General features: G+C 39.3%; 1 long non-coding RNA gene across 1 annotated transcript; it reads left to right on the forward strand.

Annotated features, from left to right (window-relative positions):
* Positions 1-16,197: 16,197 nt before the first annotated feature.
* Positions 16,198-25,171, forward strand: LOC142144908 (uncharacterized). The gene is made up of 2 exons (XR_012689798.1): positions 16,198-16,971; positions 20,154-25,171. It is a non-coding gene; the product is annotated as an uncharacterized LOC142144908 (long non-coding RNA).
* Positions 25,172-26,878: the final 1,707 nt, after the last annotated feature.

Raw genomic sequence — 26,878 nt, forward strand, 5'->3', positions numbered from 1 at the left:
CACCCCACAAAACCTCATAGATTCCAACATCTCCCCAGCCACATAGCCCAAGCATGCTGGGGTTTCTCTCAAGATTGCTCTCTCCCGATCCCATTTCTCACCTCCAAAATGGTGCCTAGATGATACCCTATGTCAGGAATGCCCAGCCTGTCTCAGATACAGCAATCCGAACAGCTGGCCGTGACTGGCGTCACCTTAGTCACTTAGCAATGAATACATCTTTTCTGCCACCACAAAGGATTCATTATGGTGTCCTTACGTTCACCAAAACCACTTATTAATGTTTCAAACTTAAATCACATACACATGTAGCATGAGCCTCCCTGAGTTTCATAAGTTCACAAAGAATCAAGGAGAACACACTAGATTAAATTTATTTAATCTGAAAAAAAAATTCCGAGACTTAGTTACAAAAAAGTTTATAACAAGGCATACATTAAGTTGTACAAATAAGTTTCAAAAATAAAATAGGAAATAAAACCAGAGTCACAACTTACTAGTTAAGACTTGGTCTGTGTGATGGAACACAATTGAGATATATGGGACATTTCAGTCCTGATAGACCCCTTCATGAAAATGTACAATGTAATGTCTAAATCAGAAGATTTCTTCACCCCCACCTTAGGAATTACATTTTAAATTAAGTCAGATTGATTCCACAAATGACACAGAGCTTTCTGAAATAAATTAACTATCACTAAGATATATGTTTGGACACCTCAGAGAATCTCTCACCTCTGCTCTGCTTGAGTGGCTAGATGCTTTACAACTTTGGGCTTAAAACTCCTCTGAGATTCTTATCTATCCCGGGCTTGGCTAGTATCAAAATATTATTGACACTTGCATAGGTTCAGACTCATGTCATTTAGCAAAGCACATGTTGAGATTACATTACAAGGTTACATACAATATACATTGTCATATCTGAATATTAAGGGAAAATAACAATAATCACACCATCCTATTGAAACCTGACCTGGTGTTCTCTATTTCTAATTCAATCAAGGAATTTGTTTCCTTAAACTCCACCCCAGACATCTCCCCATTAATGCTACCATACACAGTACTCTCATTGGCTTTTCAGCTGCCAGACGCAAAGCTGAACCTGCACGCTTCGCTGAGGTGGAGACACAGCTTACATTTCTCACTGCCCTGTAACAGCTATTCCCAAGACGCAAAACCAGGCTTAAACTAATTTTTCTGCACGGTCAATTGTACCAACGTCTCTCTAAAAAGACTGCTAAAACCCTCCAGTGGCTTCATTAAAATTATATGAGAGGGCAGACCAAGCAGATAGGCTCTTGGCTCAAAATCTGAGGAATAAACGCACTTGCAATTATATATCCTCTATTAAGACCCCCTCCAGTGACCTTACATTTGATCCGAAGCATGTAGCGGACGCCTTTAAAGATTTCTATTCCGCTCTTCACGTCGATCTATTATAAAACATTGCAAATTTCCTCATGCCCATGCTTCTAGAGCTTTTCAATTCCATGCTCCAAATTCGATGCGGCCACCAACCGTGCAGACATTGTAATGATCCCTAAACCAGACGAGACTCCCAGTCATGTGGTATTATAGGCCTATCTCTCTTCTAAATGTGGACCTCAAATTGTTTACAAAACTCCTTGCCACATAGTGCTATCACCTCAATGGTCCATCCGGACCAGGTGGGTTTTGTTCCCGGATACCAGGTCTCAGATAGTATGAGGGGCGCCATTGATTTGACCTACATTTTCAATTTGCGCGGCATACCCACCCTGCTCTTAGCTTTGGATGTAGAGAAAGTATTTGACAGAGTGGGTTGGCCTTATATGTCGGAGACCTTTGCAGCCATGAGCATGGGGTCCCTTTCTGCAAGGTGTAGCATCCCTATATTTCAATCCCACTGCATCCATTTTAACCAATGGCTTTTAATGTCCCTCCTTCGCAACCCAAAATGGCACCCGCCCAGACTGCCCGCTTTCCCCACTCATATTCGCGCTTGAATATGATTGACCCACTTGCTCGCAAAATAAGGCTCAATCCTGACATATCAGGAATCCGTGTTGGCCCCTCTGAACAGAAACTATCCTTGTACGCAGATGACATCCTCCTGTCCCTTACTAACCCCCTCATATACCTTCCTAACTTAATTAACAACCTTACCCTATTTGGCGATCTCTCCAACTACAAGATCAACTCTTCCAAATCAGAAATCCTAGACCGCACAGCAACAATGCCTCAAGTTCAGGTTTGACTTCAGATGGCAACCCTACAAACTAAAATATTTAGGGGTCTACCTAACTTGCTCCTGTGACCAACTGTATGCTGCTATCTTCCCTCCTCTCATGCCGGCTATAAAAGCTGACCTACTTAAATGGGATAAACTTATGACTTCATGGACTGGTACAATAAATTCTTTCAAAATTAATGTCCTTCCACGTCTCCTATATCCTCCCCCTCAAAGTTCCTTTAAGCTCCTTCAATAGCTGGCTACTAAGTTTGTTTGGTCAGGCAGAAACCCAAGAATTCTCATGAACATCCTTCACAAACCCATTTATGATGAAAGGCTTGGAGTCCCTCACTTTCTTAAATATTATCGATTCACCCACCTCACACAGTGCGCCCTCTTCCACTCTCCTCCGGGCAACTGGGTCTGAGTCGACATTAAAGCTGCCCTCTGCAATACACACAATCCCCTGTCTTGCTATTATGGCCACCACCTCAACACAGGACCCCCTCCTCACAGCTTTCTTCCCCCTGCCAATCTCACTCTCGAGCTGGTTTCATACTGTGACGTTTTATTTCCCCCTGGCTTGTATCCGACTCAACTCCCACTCTGGACGCGTCACAACATAAAAATTTTCACTGACTTAGCCCCCTTTCAATCGTTCCCCTTGTTTGCTGATATATTCAGACACAACATCACATTCCGTCATCCTATTTCTTCCAACATCTTTAACTCCGCTACCTAGATGACATTGTCCATCGTTTAGGTGTTGATGTTCACCTGACATCCCCACTAGTATCGTTCTGTTCCATCCGCTCTTCCTCCTGAACTCATATATCCACTTTCTATTGTCTCATCTTGCAACACAAACGCCCGCCCAAGGACCCACATGAACACAAAGGGGAGGAAGACTTGGGGGAAACAATCACCCGAAAGGACTGGGACAAAATCCACCTGCACATATCTAAAACCTTGATTTGTGTAACAATTAGTGAAAATACTCGGGAAGATTTATTATCTGTGGTACTTAGTCCCCCACAGACTCCATGCTGTTTACCCAGGTGTGTGGTCTGGTGGGTACCCTGTCCTACATTTGGTGGCACTGTCTGAAATTTAAGAATAGTCCTTTCCTACAGACCTGAAAATAATGATAATACAAAAGGTGAACAGTACTTCAAAACGGTCTGTATGAGTGATTAAATTATTTCAATTGTTCACTGAAATACTGACCAAAAAGATTATTGTTTAGTAAAGACAGAATTGTTTTATGTTTATAGTTTTTAACAATACACTTGGCTCAAGAGAGATATATTCAGTTCACAAATTAAGAACAAGATAAATTACTCAAAATCGAAATCTAGACATTCGTTTAAACCATCTGGATATAAGGAGTTCATTTGATGGATCCAAAATGACTATCACCCTTCTTTCAGTGGAGGTGATAGTCTCAACTCCTATCAATTTGATTCCAACAGGGTCACTATTATACTTCACAGAGAAATGATGAGGTATGCAGTGATTACAATTCTTAAGTTTAATATTTCTTTGGTGTTCTAAAAAGTGAAATCTTAGCTTTCTAATAGTTCTGCCAATATATTGTAAGCCACAAGGGCACTGTAACATATAGATAGTATATTTCGTGTTACAATTTATAAAGGATTGAATAGAAAAACTTTTTAGTGATCAAAGAATCAAAATAATTCTGACATTGTATATAATTACACGTAAATGCATCTATTATTCCCACATTTGTAACAACCCATAGTTCTTATAGATTTTTTTTAACTCAGTTAAGAGTTATATTCGTCTGAGAAGATGCATTCATTTTAAAATGACTAGGAGCCAAGAATTTGCATGTTAAGTGGGGTGCGTATATAGAAACACTGGATAGTCATGCACAATCTCACATTATGCAGGTATTCGAGGGCACTAAATGGTCATTTCTGAGACAGCTGTGATGTAACAGAAGGAGAAAGTATGCTATGTTATAGTATGCCAAAATGTATGTCATAGATTGTAAGCTTACGAGCAGGGCCTTCTTACCTTTTTGTCTGTTTTACCCAGTTTGTTTATTAGTTTACTATGTTTGTCCCCAATTGTAAAGCGCTACGAAATATATTGGCGCTATATAAATGATGATGATGTTATGTTATATTATAAGGTACCAATTGTACACCCCCTGCTTAAAATAAGGCTCTATTTTAATTTACTCTCATAAGGTTTCCTGTTACGTCGCACACAATCTGTAAGACCAGAAATGTAATATGGTTTTTGAATGTTGATTAGATACATCTGATCCGTGCTTGAAACTCGATTGTCATAATCTATAATTCTCCCCTCCTCCTCCCAATCTTTCTTCTTTCTTCTCTCTTACATCCTTCCATACATTTACATTTATCATATCCTCAATTATGTTTGCCTAAACCTTCTGTCCCTCCCCCACTCTATTTCTATCTCTATATATTTCTCTCTCCTCTAACAATTGTAATTCCAATATTTTACTGCTTAATTGTATGATCCAATGTAATCTATAATATAAATGTCTAGTGGCGTGTGTTAGTCTGTCTGTGTGTGTGTGTGTGTGTGTGTGTGTAAAAAATAAAACCAAGCTGCAGCGCCACCTGCTGGGCGGAGTTATACACTGACCTACTAAATTCTTAGTGTGTGTGTAAAAAAAATTTCAGAAAGGGCTGAAATTTGGTATACCAAGATGTTTTTAATTTGTTAATTTAATTTGTTAATTGTTAAAAGTGTTTATAAAGATTTAAAAAAATATATATATATTTCTTGAAGGAGAAGTGACAGTTGGGAGTGGTTGGTGGTTGCCGGGGGTGACAATGGGGAGTGGTTGGTGGTTGCCGGGGGTGACAGAGCGAGAGGAGTGTAATACTCAGGACCGCTGAGAGAGATCCCTGTGTCTGGATAGACATCTGGATAGATGTGGCGATGAAAATGAAGGATGAGGTGATGGAGAAGAATGATGAGGTGGTGACATGTGGACAAAACCACGTTAAAAAAGGGCGCTTACGTCGGGAAGTAACGCTCTTCCCCTGAGGAGGCCTGGGCTATGGCCCAAATGCATGACAAGAACCTTTTTAACACCTTAAGTAGCTTGATTTGACTAGAATGCATGAGTATCATGCACGGGTTAACTTGTATATAATATCTGTACAATTAAAATGACTAGGAGCCAAAAAATTCCAATTGTTTTTTGCTTTTTTAAAAAACATTTTTGCTTTCTCTCCTAATTGAGATCTCAATAATGGATCTAAACGAAAAATGTCATAATTATGAATAATAGTCTTTCATATTTTATGTGAAGTCGTTAAACCTAGAAACAAAAACTGGAACATTGGTAAAATCGGTCTCCAAGCTCAAGTTTTACTTCACCCTACAATCATGAATGCTAATTGTTCAGGTATAGAGGAATTAACAGAGCATACTTTAGATAATGGAACCAATCACTGCCCCTTTCTCCAATGCATAATCTGTCTCACGGTGTGAAATTAAGCCTCACCATTTGCAACATGTGGAGCACTGTCTACTCTCTTACTTGAGATTGTAGTGGCTGGAAAACAGAATTTGCCTCTGAAGAAACCGCTAGTAAAGTTGAGAAATGTGTCAAGTGTTTATATAGCATTAAGGATAGTGTACTAAGATCTCCTACATTTTGCAATCCTCAATTAGAAACTGCTTCCACTCCTCCATTTTCAGGGTAATATCAGCCTCCCAAGCTGCTTCATGAGTATCAAATGCCAGTGTTTCTGGGCTAGAACAGAGTGGTATAAGAGGGGGATAACACTCTGTTGTTGGGAGAGTAGATACAGATAAGCTCAAATTAGGATAGTTTTCTAGATGGTGCTGCTTTGAGATTAGAGTGAATAAAAAAGTACTGTACTTGCAAATATTGATAACATTTAATTTTGGGGAAAGAGTGCCTCTCCTGGATCTCTGTGAATGAGATTGGGAGGAATTCTCCAATTATGTGGTGAAAACAAGTTATGCCAGCAGCTTTTTAGTCAGCTGCCATATCATGGTTTTGTCCCAGAGGGGAAAGAGAGGATGGTCCCAGATATAGGAGAGCGGAGAGGGATGGACTGACAGGCGGAGGTTTCTATTAATTCTGTCCCAGGTGCTTAGGGTTTGTTTTACAGTTGGGATAGAGTGGACTGTTCTTGGTCTAAATTGTGTTCTGATCCATGGGATAAACTCCAAGGAATTTTCACCTAATGGATCATATCCTGTGTTTACCCATCGCTTTGTGTATTGCAGTGTGTGCCACGCAACAAGCTGGCTGATACATGTAGAATTAGGATAACTTTATAATAGATGGAGCCCCAATCCCCCTGTGATAGGTACCCTGGTCAGAATCAATTTCCATATTCATGATTTTTGGCTGCTCCAAATAAATTTGTTAAAGACCATTTGTAGATTGTTGATAATCTGATCTGGGGGTAAATGTATCAAGCTGAGAATTTTCCAGCGGGTTTGAAAAGTGGAGATGTTGCCTATAGCAGCCAATCAGATTCTAGCTTTCATTTTGTAGACTGTACTGAATAAATGATAGCTAGAATCTGATTGGGTTTTCAAACCCGCTGGAAAACTCTCAGCTTGATACATTTACCCCCTGGACTCTAATTGGCATGGTCTGAAAAAGATCCAAAACTCTAGGGAGGATATTCATCTTCTTTCATGAATACTACCGATAGAAGATATGAAATGCTTAGTCCAGTGTACCAGATTCTGATTTATTTGATTGAGCAGAGTTGGGTATTTAGCTTTATATACTTGATTATAACCATCTGGTGATGTTGATTCCTAAGTACTTTATGGAGTCAAATTAAATTTTAGTTCAAAGAGTTTCTGTAAAGGGTCTAGCAGGTAAAATAGTAGGGCTTCCGATTTATGATTGGATCTCTATACAGATATAAGATAAACAAAGTCAGACAATTCTTTACAGAGAATTGGTAATGATGTGAGGGTTTTGATGTCACGCGCTGGGCTCACCGGCTCACTTATCGGGATTCAGTGTGCAAGGCAGGTCTGTTCCATATGGCTTCTCTCTGGTGGTGATGGGTCTTGATGCCATCTTGGATTTCAGGTCTACGCATGTGCAGACCCATCTTTTATCCTTTTCTCTGTTCAGTCATTAGCCGATTGATTTTCACACCCTCTCATATCTCCAAACTATTTAAGACACAGGTTCTGGCAATATGGTATCCAGTGCTATATGCTTCTCAACTAATCTTGGTAACCTGGTATCCTGTATCCATTCCTATTCTGGTCTCTCCTAGTCACCTAATAACATTTACCTCCTGTCAGTCTCACCTAGTACCCATCTGAAGAATCGCGTCATGCAGGGTGTAAGCAGCAAAGCCCAAACCTCCTTGCGGTGAAAATCCTTCACCTCATTAGACTTTGCATTCCATGGTGGGTGGAGTCAAAGCAGGCAGATTGCAAATAAACCAACCATTCCTGTGTACTCTGTGATATTTGATTTTGGTTAGAAGGACATTGTCCGCAAATGGAGCAATTTTATAATGTGTTTTGTTCATTAACACTCCTGAAATTTTGGGGGTTGTGTTTGATTCTATTGGCAAGGGGTTCAATGACAGGGCAAATATTAGAGGGGGAGCTCTGTCTAGTTCCATTCACTATGGTGAATGATTCAGAGACTATACCATTGGAGAGAACAGTAGTGGATGGTATATTATATAATATCTTAATTGTGGGTTAAAAGTTATCTTTGATTCCATAGTGTGTGTTTCTTTCATGAATGTCCAAGCGACCCTGTCAAAAGCTTTCTCCATTTCCAGAGCATTTTTATTGATGTAGTGCATTATGTTGATTTTTATTCTTGTGTTGTCTAGGACCTCTCTGGAAGGGACAAAACCAACCTGGTTGGGATGTATGAGGCAAGGTAGAAGCGGATTAAGCATATTGGCCAGAACTTTTGTGTTAAGGAGGGATATTAGTCGATAGTATGGTCATTGGAATCTTTAATGGTTTGGGAATAATTGTTATTTTGGCTTTGGTGGTATCGAGAGGAAAGTAGTTCCCTTCTAAAATGCTATAAAAGGTCATCTGTAGATGGGGGTAAATATTTTATAATATGACATGGGATACTTATTGGTGCCTTAGAAGGCCTTTGAGATTTAATATAGAAGAAAAAGGCTGTTCAGGTGATGCTGCAAGTATAGAAGCTCACTTTGGGTCATAGGGGCTGCTTGAATAGGGAGTTAATTAGGATCTGTAATTGCAGTTTAAATATTCAGCACTCTGTTGTTCACTATTAGTGTGTGATGTATATGCGGAAAATTAATTAGGTGTTAGTCCAAGGGATTTAAAATTCCAAGCAATAAAACAAGTAGAACAGGGGGGAGAAATCAAGAGAAAAATAAATAGGGAGGAAGCAAGTTGGATTTATAACGTAAAAACATTAACCCCTTAGAGGTTTAAACTAGAGATGAGCGCACTTGGATTTATGAAATCCGAGCCCACCCGAACGTTGCCGATCCGAGTCGGATCCGAGACAGATCCGGGTATTGGCGCCAAATTCAAATCTGAAACTGAGGCTCTGACTCATAATCCTGTTGTCGGATCTCGCGATACTCGGATCCTATAAATTCCCCGCTAGTCACCGCCATCTTCACTCGGGCATTGATCAGGGTAGAGGGAGGGTGTGTTAGGTGGTCCTCTGTCCTGCTATATCTCGTGCTGTTCAGTTCAGTGCTGTGCTCAGTCCAGTGGTGCTGTGTCCTGTGCTCTGTCCTTCTGAGGTCAGTGGTGCTGCTGGGTCCTGTGCGGTGTCCTGTTCAGTCCAGTGGTGCTGTGTCCTGTGCTCTGTGCTTCTAAGGGCATAGTTATTTCCCCAATATTCCCCTGTGTTTAAAAAAATAAAAAAAAGTTATTTAAAAAAATACCAAAAACTAAAATTGAATTTTTTTTTAATTACCACAAAATTTGCACAACCAATCCTGCAGTATAAGCCCATTGGTACTGCAATATTACAAAGTTCACACATTCTGCAGTATCTTTTGCTACATATAATGGAGACCAAAAATTTGGAGGATAAAGTAGGGAAAGATCAAGACCCACTTCCTCCTAATGCTGAAGCTGCTGCCACTAGTCATGACATAGACGATGAAATGCCATCAACGTCGTCTTCCAAGCCCGATGCCCAATCTCGTAGTACCGGGCATGTAAAATCCAAAAATCCCAAGTTAAGAAAAAGTAGCAAAAAGAGAAACTTAAAATCACCTGAGGAGAAACGTAAAGTTGCCAATATGCCATTTACGACACGGAGTGGCAAGGAACGGCTTAGGCCCTGGCCCGTGTTCATGACTAGTGGTTCAGCTTCACCCACGGATCTTATCCCTCCTCCTCCTCCTCCCCCCCCCTACAAAAAATTGAAGAGAGTTATGCTGTCAGCAACAAAACAGCAAACAACTCTGCCTTCTAAAGAGAAATTATCACAAATCCTCAAGGCGAGTCCAAGGGTGTTGGTGGTTGTCAAACCTGACCTTCCCATCACTGTACGGGAAGAGGTGGCTCGGGAGGAGCCTATTGATGATGTAGCTGGCGCTGTGGAGGAACTTGATGAGGATGGTGATGTGGTTATTGTAAATGAGGCACCAGGGGGGGAAACAGCTGATGTCCATGGGATGAAAAAGCCCATCGTCATGCCTAGTCAGAAGACCAAAAAATGCACCTCTTCGGTCTGGAGTTATTTTTATCCAAATCCAGACAACCAATGTATGGCCATATGTAGCTTATGTAAAGCTCAAATAAGCAGGGGTAAGGATCTTGCCCACCTAGGAACATCCTCCCTTATATGTCACCTGAATAACCTTCATAGTTCAGTGGTTAGTTCAGGAACTGGGGCTAGGACCCTCATCGGTACAGGGACACCTAAATCCCGTGGTCCAGTTGGATACACACCAGCAACACCCTCCTCGTCAACTTCCTCCACAATCTCCATCAGATTCAGTCCTGCAGCCCAAGTCAGCAGCCAGACTGAGTCCTCCTCAATACGGGATTCATCCGAGGAATCCTGCAGCGGTACGCCTACTACTGCCACTGCTGCTGTTGCTGCTGTTAGTCGGTCATCTTCCCAGAGGGGAAGTCGTAAGACCGCTAAGTCTTTCACAAAACAATTGACCGTCCAACAGTCGTTTGCCATGACCACAAAATACTATAGTAGTCACCCTATTGCAAAGCGTATAACTGCGGCTGTAACTGCAATGTTGGTGTTAGACGTGCGCCCGGTGTCCGCCATCAGTGGAGTGGGATTTAGAGGGTTGATGGAGGTATTGTGTCCCCGGTACCAAATCCCGTCGAGATTCCACTTCACTAGGCAGGCGATACCAAAAATGTACAGAAAAGTACGATCAAGTGTCCTCAGTGCTCTAAAAAATGCGGTTGTACCCACTGTCCACTTAACCACGGACATGTGGACAAGTGGTTCTGGGTAAACGAAGGACTATATGACTGACAGCCCGCTGGGTAGATGCATCCCCTTCCGCAGCAACAGCAACAGCTGCATCAGTAGCAGCATCTACAAAATGGCTGCTCGTGCAAAGGCAGGCACCATTGTGTATTACTGGCTTTAATAAGAGGCACATTGCTGACAACATATTAGAGAAACTGAGGGAAATTATCTCCCAGTGGCTTACCCCACTTACTCTCATGGGGATTTGTGGTGTCAGACAATGCCAGTAACATTGTGCGGGCATTAAATATGGGCAATTTCCAGCACGTCCCATGTTTTGCCCACACCATTAATTTGGTGGTGCAGCATTACCTCAAGAGTGACAGGGGTGTGCAGGAGATGCTTGCGGTGGCACGCAAAATTGCTGGACACTTTCGGCATTCAGCCAGTGCCTACCGCAGACTAGAGGCACATCAAAAAAGCATGAACCTGCCCTGCCATCACCTCAAACAAGAGGCTGTGACGCGCTGGAACTCCACCCTCTATATGCTGCAGAGGATGGAGGAGCAGCAAAAGGCCATTCGGGCCTACACAGCCACCTACGACATAGGCAAAGGAGTGGGGTTGCACCTCAGTCAAGCGCAGTGGAGACTGATTTCCGTGTTGTACAAGGTTCTGCAGCCATTTGAACTTGCCACACGAGAAGTCAGTTCCGACACTGCCAGCTTGAGTCAGGTCATTCCCCTGATCAGGCTGTTGCAGAAGCAGCTGGAGAAAGTGAGGGAGGAGCTGGTAAGCCATTGCGATTACACCAAGCATGTAGCTCTTGTGGATGTAGCCCTTCGTACGCTTTGCCAGGATCCGAGGGTGGTCACTCTTTTAAAGTCAGAGGAATACATTCTGGCCACCGTGCTCGATCCTCGGTTTAAAGCGTATGTTGTGTCTCTGTTTCCGGCGGACACAAGTCTACAGCGGTGCAAAGACCTGCTGGTCAGGAGATTGTCCTCTGAAGAGGACCGTGACATGCCAACAGCTCCACCCTCATTTTCTTCCACATCTATGGCTGCGAGGAAAAAGCTCAGTTTTCCCAAAAGAGGCGCTGGCGGGGATGCTGATAACATCTGGTCCGGACTGAAGGACCTGCCAACCATTGCAGACATGTCTACTCTCGCTGCATTGGATGCTGTCACAATAGAAAAAATTGTGGATGATTACTTTGCTGACACCATCCAAGTAGACATGTCAGACAGTCCATATTGTTACTGGTAGGAAAAAAAGGCAGTTTGGAAGCCCCTGTACAAACTGGCTCTATTTTACCTGAGTTGTCCTCCCTCCAGTGTGTACTCGGAAAGAGTTTTTAGTGCAGCGGGGAACCTGGTCAGTGAGCGGCGAAGGAGGTTGCTTCCTCATAACGTTGAAAAAATGAGGTTTATAAAAATGAATAATCAATTCCTCAATGAAGTACAGCACTGCCCTCCAGATTGTACAGAGGGACCTGTGGTTGTGGAGTCCAGCGGGGACGAATTGATAATGTGTGATGAGGAGGAAGTACACACTGTAGGGGGAGAGGAATCAGAGGTTGAGGATGAGGATGACATCTTGCCTCAGTAGAGCCTGTTTAGTCTGTACAGGGAGAGATGAATAGCTTTTTTGGTGTGGGGGCCCACACAAACCAATCATTTCAGCCACAGTTGTTTGGTAGGCCCTGTCGCTGAAATGATTGGTTTGTTAAAGTGTGCATGTCCTATTTCAACAACATAAGGGTGGGTGTGAGGGCCCAAGGACAATTCCATCTTGGAACTTTTTTTTTTGCATTATATGACCAATCAACAGTCGTTTGCCATGTTCAAAAAGTAAAACCAAATTTAAACAAATTCAAGAAATTAAACCAAAAGTAAAATGCCCTGTCATAATTTAAAACAACAGGTATTGACGTGCTCTAAAACTACTGTATTGTTGTTTATATTTTATAAACACTACACTTGAAAGCTTGAGTCTTTCAATAAAAAAGTAACTGTCCATTGCACGAATATTTGCAACAGGGACAATTTTAGGGTTAAGAAAGTCAACTAATAACACTTCGACGCTGTCTGTCTTTATAAACACTACACTTGGAAGTTGGAGGAGGTATTGTGGCCCCGGCACCAAATTTACTACCGGGGCCACTCCACTGTGCAGTCCATATTTAGGTGTATCAGATATTAAACAACGGTGACAGTTGATGCCCAATTTTTTAATTATATTGTTGGCACTGTAAAAAATTGTGTTCCGGGCACACCACACTACGCAGTCCATACCCTTTTTTGGTGGAATTCTGACCCGTTGAGGGTTTTTTAATTATATTGTGGCCTCGGTACCAAATTGTGTACCGGGGCCACCACACTACGCAGTCAAGATAGATAGATGCGTATCATAGATAAAGTACATTCAGTGGTGTGGGGCAAATTTAAAAATATTCAAAATGCACTGACATTATCAAAAACAAGAGGTTTTCACATGCTGAAACTCCAACATGTATATGATGGAAAGGATGGAGGAGCAGCCGTATGTGCAGTGTAATGCAGACCTGTTGAAGGTTTTTTATATATTTTATTGTGGTGCCCAGTGCCCACTACTCTACGCAGTCCAGATACTATTTTTGGGTGTAATTCAGACCAGTTGATGGGTTTTTAATTGTATTGTGGGGAACACTCCTCTACGCAGTCCAGAAAGATACCTCGTTGCAACGTTTTGTACTAAAAAAATAAAATTATTGTGAGGTGTTAGGTGTTCAGAATAGCCTTTAAATTAGTGGAAATTATTGTTATTGAATGTTATTGAGGTTAATAATAGCGTAGGAGTGAAAATAAGCCCAAAAACTTGATTTTTACACTTTTTAGTTTTTTTTAAAAAAAAATCCGAATCCAAAACCTTAAATCCGAACCAAAACGTTTCGGCAGGTGTTTTGCAAAACAAATCCGAACCCAAAACATCGAGAAAATCCGGATCCAAAACACAAAACACGAGACCTCAAAAGTCGCCGGTGCACATCCCTAGTTTAAACATTGATTTTGATATGAAACCAGTCCTAGTGGACAGCATTTGACCTATACATCAAACTGCTAATTACCTTATATTGTTTTCTTCACCTCCACCCGAACACACCAAAAAGCACAACCACTGGCAGTACCATATAATAGTTGTTATTCCACCTTATATAGTTACACCAAAGAGAGCCACATGCATTATTCACAACACACATTGTTAACAGACATCTGTTTTCCCCTCACCTGTTCCCTTAGTAAGGAACATCTACAACTTTACATGAACAGGTGAGGGGACAACAGATTTCTGTTAAAAATATGCGTCACTATGATTTCTCTGTACATCTTTTTTTTAGTGTAACTAAAAACAGAACAATCATAGTAATTTTGACCGGTGAACGAAAAGTCAGAACAAAAGTATAATAGTCGGTCATTAACAATAATGTAATTTTTCAATGAGACAAGTGTCATAGTTTTACCAAAGCCTGGCAAACACCCCACTCAAATATGCTCCTACAGACCATTTTCCTTTCTCAATCAAGACTTCAAAATCCTCACCAAATAATGACAAGGACTGGAAACTGCTATTCCCTATATTTTCTCACCAGTCCAATTAGGATTCGTCAATCACATTCAGTAATGAGGATAAGAGCAGGGCCGTCTTTCCGACTGGGCACGATGGGCAGGTGCCCGGGAGCCCAGCAGGCAAGGGGGCCCAAGGCAGGATAAAAATAAAAAATCCTGTTAAAAAACAAAAAAAAAACAACTTATCTTTTGCCACCACCTGACCTTCAGGTCAGTGGTCAGGTCAGGTGGCGATGCGGCTCCCTCCCTGGTCCCCTTTTCCGTGCTGTGCTCACAGTGAATGTTGGACGTGATGACGTCATCACGCCCGACATTCACTACGAGCACAGCACGGAGGAGCACAGGTCGAAGAACAGCGACAGCAGCGACTCAGAAAAAAGAAGAGAAGGGGATCGGACTTGGAGAACAAGGCGATTGAAAGGTAACTTAAGGGGGATTTGATTCTCTAGCTGAAGGGAAGCTGAGCTGATTATAGAAGCGTCCCGGCTGTTGTCATGACAGGTAGGTAGGAGTGGGCAGCAGGGAAACGCTGCTTGTAACACTATCTTAACAACAATAGACATGTTCCATGACTTCCTTCTCACCCTCAAAACTATAGCCATTAGCTTTCACAACATGACAACCAAAAGTCTACACCTACACAACTCTTGAGCCCAGCCCTATTTCAATGCAATGAAGATGTAAACAAACCTTCTCATTGCACACAAAACAACCAAGAAAAGCTTCCAGCATACCTATCAGTTTTTAGTGGATCGAACAGCCATCAATACCAAACACCTTTCCCCCATCACTGACCATCTCCTCACAAATACTTTTTCTACCCCTACATACATACATGTTATATTACATACTTATTGTTACAAACACACTCCCAGCTGCAGTGACTTTGGGGTGTTCGCTGTATAAGGTCACACACGATTTCAGCCCGCAGTCTCTCTACCTATCACACAGGTTATAGACCTACGGAATTGCCCCCAATACAGCGCTCTCACACCCCCAGACACTTCAAGGTTTTGCCATCACCTATTGAGTACGGGCAATAGGACCCCAATATACTGTCCCACACTGGCACACAGGCTTCTAGTTATCCACAAGACCCACACCAGCACACACAGGGTTAACTCTTCACACATCCAGACTGTTACACAAATGTAAATACAAGCACAAACAGCTTGTTAATCAAATGTATCAACAAATCACACACTGGCATTCCAAGGGTTAACCTGGTCGAGCAATCTCTTCTAATAGGCTAATGGATTTGTTAGAGTATCAAGGACGCAACTTATTAAATTATAGATTTAATATACAAAAATACAGGGCATTCAGATATAAAGAAAAATAATGAACAAACAATTAATAGACTGACATAACATGCAAAAACAGTTTAAAATAAAAAGGGATAACAGTACAGAGCATAACTCACTTATAATCTGTATGCCTGGGGCAAGCAGAGAAGATGGACAGTGCTTCAATTAGATTGATTCCCCAAGAAGCTGACAGTTCGTTCCTTCAGAACACAGGTTTTTAAGCAACATGAAATGGGATGGTCTTCACATGGGCAGTGTTTAATGCTAATAGGGGGCAGGGATGTACCCAGGGTGTCACTATACTTTGCTCACAAATATTCCCAAAGTCTTGAACTGTGGGTAATTCTTCACAGATATTTCCCAGAGAAATAACTCCCCCTTCAATAAACCAGTAATAATCTCCCGCACACTTAAATACCAAACATGATGGAATTATGACAATGTGACATACCTATTTCAAAGATATGTGATTTTAGCTGTTCACGGATACCTCCTATACTTGTCATACACAACCCTGATGTGTTTTCTGCTTCTCAGTATGTAGTGGCACACAGATTTCCCAAAATATGAAAAATTAGTTAATTTCCTTTCAAGTTCATATTTCTATATACCTGCATAAAGACCATAGAGGTTTGTCAAAGTAAATTTTACTGAAACTAACAGAAATACATACGAATTCACATATAATACTAATATATACAGAACCAATGTATTATAAAGGCCTGTAGTATTACTCAGGACCTGTACTTTTAAGAAGATGAACTTTATCCTAGTTTTAGCAGAAAAACAAGTTATGCAATATTACTAATGAGACACAGATGTATATCTTAGGGTCCAACTGTTGCGCAAGATGGAGTCAACAGGATGGGAACCAAGGTTAGTTTGGCTAAAATAAGGTTAGAATGACCTTTAAAACAAAGCCCATGTCCAAAGAAATGTCTTCCTTGTAAGTGGGAGTTATGATGTATTGTCTGTCTTATCGGACGCCAGGAGGTTTGGTTTTGGCGAGTGACAATTGATGACATGTAATGTTTTTGGCACAAGTTACCATTTTACCCTATAAAGATACGAGCTCTAAGTTTATCTAATCAGAATTGGCTATCATATTGACTTTGATATACACTGAACGTACCTGCTCCGTTCAGTTCATTATATTTCATTATTAATCAATAAAAAACCTATTATTGGAAGAAAACTTGTTCATCCATTTATTACCTATTAGAAGATTACTTACACAATTTGGGGGCTTCGTACCTAAGGAATTCACAATTCAGAGACTTTCCATACATCACTGCCTCAAGAGAAGGGAGAAGAGAACATCAGATCCGACAGCTGACATCTAACATCGGACATCAGATATCAGACCAGACCTTGGGGTTCGTGAGGACTAAATGAGGGCTGAGGACTGGTAAAGTATGAAATATCTTATTTCTTTTACTTTAAAGATTTAATGTTCTGAAGAATTTGATTCAGTGAGTTAGGGAAAGTTACGGATTGCTGAATATTGAAACCTAGGGACCAATATAAAGGTTAAAATCTAAAATGTTTTAAATGTATTCATGATGGTGTATTATGTTGCAGAAAAATTTTATTCCATGATTCTGTGCTGGAAAAAATTGTGATTGTTTAAAGTTGCTTCTGTGGGAATAGACTGATCACCCATCCCTGGCAGAAGACTTCTGGGTTTTTGGTGCAGAAATTTGAATTGAATACATTGTGGTGTTGTGTTTAAAAAAACAGAAGATATTGAAGATATTTTGGTGTTTTTGTGTGTGATACTCCGTAAAAAACTTATTTGAAAGGTTAATAAGTTAGAGAGTAATATTGCCGCTTTTCATGATAGACGTATCCCTTAGGATTAAGAAGTAATCAAAATAAGATTCCCTACATAGAGAAGGGCATCTGGCACTGAAGAAATGAGTGCTTGTGGAATTATGAGAAAACTCAATCCCGATTATTTAAAATTCTGTGATAAATGGTGTAAACTGACAAAAGGTCATAAAATGTGTTTTCCAAAGAATGGGACTTTTAACATTCAATCTCTAGACCTAGTGCGAGAAAAAATTGCTTCTCTTAAAGGAGCAACAGATAGAGAAAAACATATGCAATGTTTAACAAACTGATATGAGCAAGCGAAGTTATACAAGATTCAAAAAAAAAAAAAAAATGACAGAAGAGCAGCTAATGTAAATACCCAATCGATAGATATACCTCCTGCCCCACCCCCATACTGGCCATTGTATCCACAAAACATAACTAGCATCTCAGATGAGCAGTGGAACGATGATTTAGAGCTTGCAACGATAGTTGCTGCTTTAAGAGGGGATAGTCAGACACAGCCACAAGAAGCAGCGCAGGCTTCTGCCCCCTCCTCTGGGTTTGGAGAACAGCCAGAGTTAGCTTTAGCTAAAGATGAGGAGTCATCAGCGGAAGAAAGAGAAGTGATAGCGGAGAGCAGTAAGGCAGTTGTTAGACCCAAAAGTGAAGAGAGGGTGGGGTTGGATGCTGATATGTAAAGTAACCTAGGACCTCATTGCTAAATGTGTAGTAGTTAATTAAATGTGTTTCTGCAGAAACTTAGTAACTTAAGAAAATACTGTTGTTTTGAATGTTGCTAAAATGTGCTTTTTCCCAGTATGGACTGGCCACCCATAACTGGCAAAAGACATTTTAGTGTTTTAGTGTTATAACAATGTTTATACTTGTTTGCAAAGTTAAGAGATGTGACTTGCAAAGTTAATGTGTTAAATGAAATGCTTTTGCAGTATAGACTGATGACCTATACTTGGCAGAAAGCGGTGTGATTTTTTGTGATCTACTCGGTAGACTTATTTGAGGAAATAAGAAGTTATAATATACGAGTAGAAATGCCGGTTTCTCATGATGGACGCATCCCTGGTGAATTGAGACTTTAAGTCAGGATAAAGTCTGCTTTTCATAAGGAGAGAAAGGGCGTGGTGGCTCCCCAGGCAAATAAGTGTGTGCCTATAGAGTATCAATCCTGATTTCATGAACACTCTAATAAAGGGGATGTTAACCTAGACGTAACGAGAGATTAAATTCTCTTATAAGAGTAAAGTGAAAAAAATAAAATAAAATAAGACATTAAAAATGTTATTCAAATATTAGTTGTTAATAAGTGACATGAGCAGTGAAAAATAATAATAAGGAAAGCAGTATAATGATACAGCCATTGCGCAGCGAATATTGTGTTAATACTAAACGGGTTTGAGTTTTTTTTATCGTTCTAATAGTTTACAGATGTGGGAAATACATAGAGCTAAGCCAGAGGACGGGATTGGTAAGAAAGATAATAACTGTCCCGCTTTGAGATACTTCAGCTGTTTTTACAATTGCAAACCTTAAAAAGTGAATTTTTTTGGTTTATACATTTGTCTTGTACTTCTGTGATCTATACTGATACTCTATTGTGGTAAATGCTGGACATTTACAGAAATAAAATAAGTTTGTTTTGTGAAGACAAGAGGCTAAAGATAGTCTGATTTAAAACTTGTGTAATGATTAAATGTGGTTTTAAAGCATAGATAAATGTCCCGTTGCAAGTGTTAAAGTCTTTTAAGCTTATCTTGTAAGTGTGCATTCCAGAGGTTTTTTTTATGTGTGTGATTTCAGTGAAACATCTGGTTTAAATAAGCAGCGTAGTCCGTTATGAGAAAATGATGTGTTTAATTTTCAAAACGGCACGGAGATATATTGTCAGAAAATATTTTATGAATCTGGAAGATGAACAGATTAAATTTAGTGTTTAAATAATTTTTATGGAGGTATTAAGTAAATAAATAGTATTTGTCAGTTTTATAGCGAAGGGACTTTGTTAATTGGATCGGCAGAAAGGCAGATGAATATTTAAATATGTCTTTAATGTGTTAAATAGTGAAATAGTGATTTTGCAGATGAAATGTATGTTAAAATATTTTTAGAGTAATTGCATAATATTTTTGGCAGGTAGTGTGAACCGAATCTCTGGTTACACGGAAAACACAATGTGTGAGTGTTTAAACTGAAAAGAAATGCTATTTTGAAATAAAATAATTGTGATTTGAAATACGGCAAACAAAATCTGTGTTATGTTAACTTTATCAGAAAATAGTTGCATTGAAAATGATAGTGGGTTGAAAATGACATCTGTGTAGTGATTTACATAGGGGAATTGAGAAATAATAACTGCGTCAATGATCCGTTCGTCTTTTTTGAGGTTTCTCCATTTTGGAAAAATGTCTCTCCTCCCATCTCCTACGTCTAATGGAATGGGGCGGATTTTTCATTTGTCTTGCCAAGAGGAGGAGTTCAGTAAATGGACAAATGACTGGACCCCACCCTGCATACCAATGCAGATCTCAGTCATAGATTGCGCAGCGTTGATTTTTAATGCTAATAAGAAGTATTCAGAATAGTTTTTGCTGCTGCCAACAGGCGGGTTCAATCTTTATAAAGTTTTATAGAAAGTTCTAATTATTTGGTATAATGTGTGCAGAATAATTTGCAAACTTTTGTACCCACAGGAGACAAAGAAAACCAGAATATGTGGATGTTCTGCAGTGAAGAAACTAAATAATTATTGTGTTTTCTTTCAGAAGTATCCAAGAAGGAGAGAATTCATTTATCTATTAAAAAAATCTATTAAATTGTTGGACACCTGACCAGAGATATTTAGGTTTCCTAAAAGGTGGGCCTGATATTTGACTCTCTACCTCAGAGTAATGAAAAGAAGAAAAAAATAAATAAATAAAATAAAAACAGTACATTTATTTTTTGATATGTCACAATTCTGTAGCCAGTGAATATTAGGATTTTTAGCCACAGCTGTATGCTGGATGAAGTTGAAAAACATTATCTAGTATACACTTCTTAATAAATTGAGGCAATTGAAGAGAATAAAAGACTCTACCCGGCATCAGGCAACTAAAAATTATAAGAAATATTTTCTTTTGTACTGAAGATAACACTGTTTTAGGATATTTAAAAGATAATTAGTGTACAATTAGATAGGTAGCAAAAGCATTACCTTTATGTTAAAGGTTTATAGCCATAGGAGCTATTATTGTGGAACAGACACAGGATATTGTGTTGCAGCGTGAGTTACATTTGTTTGTCCCTCGTGTTGTCACACAACTCCTGAATAATGCACAGACTAGATATGTGTCTGTAGCAAGGTTTATACAATGGGAAATTAAAATTAAATTAACTTGCATTAATTCTTCTAACATTACAATATGCAAATGTCAGAATTTCAATTTTGCTACATATTGCCTTAGAAACCTCACATGACAATGAGCATTATTGAATTAAGTAAATGTGTAAGTTTCTTCTGTATTACCAGACATTTCTGAGACTACATTGGAGAATTTAGATTAACGTTTCTTTACTGATGAAAATGTTTTATAGATAAATGCATAATGAGCTCACGAGTGACAGTGACAGGATGTGCAATCACTGTACATAATGAGATAACAGCACTAATCAGAGCATGTCAAATAGGTAAAGGAAAATGAGTAAACATGTACACAGAGTTACATTACGTGTAGTAAGTGAACACCATAGTTTATGATTTCGGAATTATTTGTAAATATAGCGGTTACCTAACATCAACAGGAACACCTATATAATATGCACAAACAGTCAAGCAACTGATAAGAGGCTATACAGTTGCCAAAAGAGGTTGAAGCCATTTATTGCCAGGCACATACCAAACAGACAGATAAAGTCTTACTAGAAAATAAAGAAATAAAGTGGGAGTTGTTTAATCAATTTATAAAGTATAGCAGGTGTTTGAAAAGGAAGGGGTGATCATTAAAGGAATAAATACACAGAGAGAAACCCCCATACACTGCTATAGCCAGCAACAGATCTGCAAGAAAACAAACTAGCTGCTCGAGAAGCAGCTTTTAGAAAAAAGGCAGCCACATACCCAATTGATGATTTTTAATGATATCACACTTGAGTACTTACGACAATGTCAGTAAAAGGCTATATTGAATGAAATTAATACATGGAAATTGAAACAATGTTATTGAAACAAAGGATGATATTTGGGTAGATATAGAAAATAAACCAGTAAGCATTAAAAAAATGTTGTTATGCTTTACAGAAAGTGTTCATGGGTTAGTTAGTATACATGGGAGCAGATAACAAGACTAAAATTGTTTTATCTTGTTGGAATGCCCAGACATACTACATATGCCAAGTTTAAATGTGAATAATGTGATAATTTGTCTTAAGAACAATGAAGGAAAGATAATGCCTACTAAGGTCACTAAGACAGTTGTCTTAATATAACCTTTTCAGAGGCTACAAATTAGTGTATTGAGTTTATTTAACTAAGAGAGAAAAAAAAGAGTGAAGAGGGTTACAGAATGTGTTAGTTGGTATTGATACGTGTTGGTGGAATGAGGCCTAGTTAACTGCCTCAGGCATAGTGCAACTTATTGCTAAGAAGATTTTGCCAGAATTTGTATGTAGATGTAGTTCACCAAGAGAGTGGACTCATTTCAGAGAAAAAGTGTTTCAAAGAATGTGTAATATGATGGGAATATATTCTAACATTATACACTATATCATTCTCAAGCTTCAGAGAAAGTTGAAATAATAAATGGAGTAATTAAATAATAATTAAGCTTACTAAAGAAACAGGAATGGCACTTCTTTAGTTTATCATGGTATTGGAATCACTAAACCTCTTCTCAATCTTTCTCCATATTAATTGATATTGGAATTCAGCCAAGATACGTTATTAATCCACAGACTTCAAGCTGCATCATGATCTAACTGTGCAATATGTCATACAGTCATCTGAACAGTTGAGTTGCAGAAGCTTCAGAAGGTCCAGAAGAACACTTGAACAAAGACATGCAACCAGAAGCTGCACACAGAATACAACTTAGAGACTATTTTATGGTAAGGAATCTCTTACACTCTGGTTCCCTTACAGATCGATGGGATGGTCCTGCTAAAGACAAGTTCTATAATGACTGATACTGCCGTAAGAGTTGCAGAGAAAGACATTTGGATCCATAGTTCCCATTGCAAACAGGTCAAAGACCCAAGCTTAAAGGAACCAAAAGACTCAGAACTGAATACAGATAAAGAGACTGAGTTATGTTTAAAAGAACTCTTCAATCAAGATGGAAGTGATGATGTATAATCAACTACAAGGTTATCGACTTCTGATGCCTAGAACCTTCAACCTTGTTGCCTTTCTTATAAGAACAATGATACGTGAAGCCTCAACATGTTATTTATATATTTTGGAAAGGAATTGAGGAGAAGTTGGTAAGGTGATAGCCCATCTGATATATTTGATGAGGATGATTTTAATAAGACCATTTCTGCTTCTTTTCTAAACAGGAAAACAAGAGAATTCAGAAATTGTAAAGGATTACCACCAATCCAAAATGTATTTGTGAGTATTGTGGTACTCAATAAAGGTGAAAGGTGGTTAATATGGTGGTCTGATAATAATGAATATTGCTGGAGAGAATATCCAGTTGACCGATAGTATGTTATATTAAATGAAATATGAGGAGTTATAAATTGTTGGGCGTGTACTAAAACTCCTTTATTGAGTATAAATATGCCAATGTTACCATTTCCAGTATCTTATGAAGAATGACACTCATTAGGAATAATATAATATGTCAAGGACAAAAGTGAGATTTTAGTGATTATGGTCAAATTGTTGAAAATATATATATATATATATAACCTGACTAAATCTCCGGTTATAGATTTAGCACCACATATAACTAAATACATTTTTATATGTTTAATAAAGCAATAAATGAGGTTAAAAGGATAACACCTCAGATAAAGGACAGCTTCAGGTATATATATTGCTGCCGTAAAACAATAAGTACTTAAAGTTGTAATAATTAACATGAATAAGTATAATACAGTGATTATAGTGCCCTAACCATATGAGCCCAAATGTAAAGAACCGTGTATGTTTTATGTAGACAGAGATTTAGAAATTACATAAAATGAGAAAGGTAAATTTAAGATAGAACTTCAAACAGATGTAAGATGTAACTAAGTTTGAAAGGTATAACACCGAAGCACAAAAGAGTAAGATATGTACACAATGCATAATGTATAATTAACTTTTTAAGCATACACTACCAGAACCAGACTTAAGTGAAGAGAAAACGATACTAGATAAGAAATGCCACGTGGGAATGATAATCTCAACCATGGTGTTAGAATATTGTGGTTCATTTATTTTACCAGGAAACATTTATTATATAAACATATATTGAAAATATGCAATTAAATGGTTAATTATGAATTATAGTGTTTAGGAAGAGTGGTTCCTCAGTTTTATACAGTGTTGAACGATGAGTCGAAAGAGATATTATTAATAAAAATATGTTCTACTCATTAATGAGCCAGTAAGACATAAAATGGGAATAAATATTGATAATATGTTTACTTATGGAAATTATGGATTTATGAAATTTAACGTTTTCCAGGAGTTAATTGATAATGAGACTGAAATTTGTCATGATAATTTTCATTATGTCGGACTTGAATTACAGGTATTTAAATATGAACTTTTACAACATTGAGTAGTTTTGGACTATTTAACAGCTCAAACAGGAGGATAAAGTTTAATCCTTGAGACTGAACTTGGAGTCCATTGTTTATTACCTAAACAACGACACTTCCGATCCAGAAGCTATAATTATACGTTATATAAACAACGCCTATCATATGAAGGAGGAATTTCGTCATCAAAATTATGATAAAGACTCTGAGAATGATTCTTCTTGGTCATGGCTAAATCCAAGCAACTGGTTTTCTGGATTTGGAAAATGGTTATCTGATATTTTGTATTCATGCATGAAATTTATTCTTGTCATAATAATGGGAATATTGATTTTGTATGCATTCTTCAAATTTGGACTATGTTGTATTCAAAGATTTGCGAGAACCAAACCAATTCCTGAATCCATGATGATGGCAGAAATTTACACACATATTTAGTTACATGTCACATGAAAAAAAAAAGTTTTTATGTGCATATAAAAGGGCTGAACTGTCAAAGTAAATTTTACTGAAACTAACAGAAATACATACGAATTCACATATAATACTAATATATACAGAACCAATGTATTATAAAGGCCTGTAGTATTACTCAGGACCTGTACTTTTAAGAAGATGAACTTTATCCTAGTTTTAGCAGAAAAACAAGTTATGCAATATTACTAATGAGACACAGATGTATATCTTAGGGTCCAACTGTTGCGCAAGATGGAGTCAACAGGATGGGAACCAAGGTTAGTTTGGCTAAAATAAGGTTAGAATGACCTTTAAAACAAAGCCCATGTCCAAAGAAATGTCTTCCTTGTAAGTGGGAGTTATGATGTATTGTCTGTCTTATCGGACGCCAGGAGGTTTGGTTTTGGCGAGTGACAATTGATGACATGTAATGTTTTTGGCACAAGTTACCATTTTACCCTATAAAGATACGAGCTCTAAGTTTATCGAATCAGAATTGGCTATCATTGACTTTGATATACACTGAACGTACCTGCTCCGTTCAGTTCATTATATTTCATTATTAATCAATAAAAAACCTATTATTGGAAGAAAACTTGTTCATCCATTTATTACCTATTAGAAGATTACTTACACAGGTTTTATACAAGAGTCTCCAAGATTCTCACCTAGGCATATGGCTCTCCAATTTACACCTAGTGGTTAGTTTGTGTTTACAACCCTATTGAAAGGAAGTCAATTAGCTAGGGAAATACATGATCAAATACAGTGGATGTCTGTGATCTGCATATCTTAAGCTAGTCTCTTCACAAAGGGTTTGCTTAACTTAATCACCTCCTACTGGGATCATTGTTTCATAAAAAAAAAAAAAATTGGTCACACATTTACTTGAAGATCAGGTTCATTCATGCAAAGTTTTGTTTGGGCCCTGACATTCAATATTCTATTTCATCATATCAGATTTATGCTCTCATCTGTTAGGAACCCCTCCAGCCGGCACAACACAACCCGGAATCTACTCTGCTAGTCAGGTGTTCACTGGAGCCCCTAGTGGTGGGGACAGACTGGGCTGCAGACTGACAGAGGGTCGTGAAGTGTGTACCAGCTGGGGAGAACCCAGGTAAGCAGAGTGAAGTCCAAGCAGAGGTCAAGGGCCGGCAGCAGATAGCAATTCCAATAAACAAGCCGAGGTCAAGGGTCACGAGCAGACAGGAAGGTCGGTAAACAAGCCAGAGGTCAAGGTCACGAGAAACACAGGCAGGGTCAAAATCCAGACAAAGGGTCATAAACGGGTAATCAGCAGAATATTCAACGGACAGGAACAAGGCACAGAGCAGGTCAGCAGACTGGCAACAGAAGCTATAACCGGCAATGAGGCAGCAGACCTCATTGCCTTAAATACAGACATAGACCAATCAGGACTTGTATACACACCTGCAGAGTAATTGCTGGTACAGAGCAGGACCAATCAGGGCTTGTTCCTGAAACACACAGTTGCAGGCTAATGTCCTGTAATTCAGCCCCCTTCATTCAATCAGCCCACAGGCTGTCTATTGCGCGCATGCGCCCGGCTTCTAGCACTGCCGGGACGCAGCGCTACTGAAGAGGCGTCCGGCCGTTGCCTTGGCGACGGCCGGGCAGGAAGAGGAAATGACGTCCCGGTCGTCAAGGTGACGGCCGGGACGCCAGGAGGAACCAGAAGCGAGCCGCGGCGGCTGTGAGTGCTGCCGCGGCTCGTGACAGTACTTCCCCCTTGAGGAGGGGTCAAGGAACCCCGACACCCCGATTTTCTCGGAAATTTTTTGAAGAACTCCTTCAGCTGTTTAGGGGCATGGAGTTGTCTTCGCGGAACCCAAGACCGCTCTTCTAGACCTCGATTTCTCCATTGCACCAGGAAGTGCACCTGACCCTGTACTTTTTTAGAATCAAGAATACTTTGAACAACAAATTTTCTAGGTCTGTTCCGCCTCTGTCTACATGGAGTTGGGTAAAGTACAGGTTTGCCAAGGCAACGGCCGGGCAGGAAGAGGAAATGATGTCCCGGTCGTGAAGGTGACGGCCGGGACGCCAGGAGGAACCAGAAGCGAGCCGCGGCGGCTGTGAGTACCGCCGTGGCTCGTGACATCATCCTGACACTTATATTATGCAAAAAAAATGTACATACAGTATGTTAACGCCTTGAGGCTAGCACTGATCCTACGTTAATACTGGAATATGACATTTTTAGTCTGACCCTCAACACACTGGAAATATTGTCAATTCTATTGTAAAACACATATTTGTTATCTCATCTTGTAATGTA

This window comes from Mixophyes fleayi, chromosome 1, assembly GCF_038048845.1.
Source record: "Mixophyes fleayi isolate aMixFle1 chromosome 1, aMixFle1.hap1, whole genome shotgun sequence".
Taxonomy (NCBI): domain Eukaryota; kingdom Metazoa; phylum Chordata; class Amphibia; order Anura; family Limnodynastidae; genus Mixophyes; species Mixophyes fleayi.